Here is a 1551-nt window from a genome sequence, read left to right as displayed (position 1 = left end):
TGATGAGAGGGTCTGTGATAGTCCTAATTATCACAAAATGAGCAAACAATATGGCGAAGAGCTTGCACGCCGCCCCGGCTGGCAGCAGAGAAGGTGCCAGAGGCCAAATGAATTTCTTATTTCGTGATTTATTTACTCGTTCACTTCTCTCTCGCGAAACACAGTAGTTGGCATGGCAGCTGGCGACTTCCTCGACTGTCCTTCGACGGGGAACGGTGCATTTCGTAACATCGCCGTCGGTGTTGCGTGCGCTTTATTGCTTCATACTACCGACAAAAGTTTGTTTTCCCTGATGATAAAGATATTTATTTATTTATTCATTTATTTATTTTCGTGGCAGTTAGCTGTTTGTTCCCACTTTTTTTCTATCAGAATCTTTAGTACGCCTAAGAATATTTTTAGGGATAATCAATTTAATTTAATATGCTAACCATATAAAAAATGTTTCGATTTTCAGAAGGAATATCAACGATGATTCTAATAATAATAATGATTATAATGAGGAGGATGAAGATGATAATATAATAATAATGGGGACACTAATAATGATGATTACAGTGATAATAATAATGGTAATAGTAGTAAGAACAGTAATAATGATAATAATAATGGTAATAATAATAATAATAATAATAATAGTAATGAATAATAATATGATAATAATGATAATAATAATGATAATAATGATAACAATAATGATAATGGCAATACCAATAATGATCATAATAATGATAATAATAGAAAGAAGAATGATAAGAATAATAGTAATGATAAAATGATAATCATTAAGATAAGGATGATAATTTTAATGATAATAATAACAATAATAGTAACGAGAATAATAATAATGATAAAATCATAATAACAGTAATTTTGTAATAATAGAAGCAATAATAATGACGATTTGATATTAACGATGGTGATAATAATGATATTAATACAAATAATAACGATAGTAATGATAATAATTATAATGACAATAATAATAATAATAATAATAATAATAATAATAATAATAATAATAATAATCAGAATAATGATTACTATTATGAAAATAATAATGATGAAATGTTTCTTTCTTCAATAGTATTACATTCACATATTACCTATATTATCAAACAGACCATAATGATCTGCTCAGGCATTACATTCTGCAATACAAATTTAATCATGTTAAAACATGATATTCCCTATATATACATATACATACATATATACATATATATACACATATATATATATATATGTATATATATATATATATATGTATATATATATATATATATATATATATATATATATATATATATATATATATATATATATATATATATATATATATATATATATATATATATATACACACACATATATACATATATACATATATATATATATATATATATATATATATATATATATATATATATATATATACATATATATACATATATATATATATATATATATATATATATATATATATATTATATATATATAATATACACATACATATATATTGCATATATATACACACACTGTATAGTACAT

The sequence above is a fragment of the Penaeus vannamei genome, chromosome 21, assembly GCF_042767895.1.
Source record: "Penaeus vannamei isolate JL-2024 chromosome 21, ASM4276789v1, whole genome shotgun sequence".
NCBI classification, from domain to species: domain Eukaryota; kingdom Metazoa; phylum Arthropoda; class Malacostraca; order Decapoda; family Penaeidae; genus Penaeus; species Penaeus vannamei.
Note: the sequence above shows the minus strand (reverse complement) of the source record.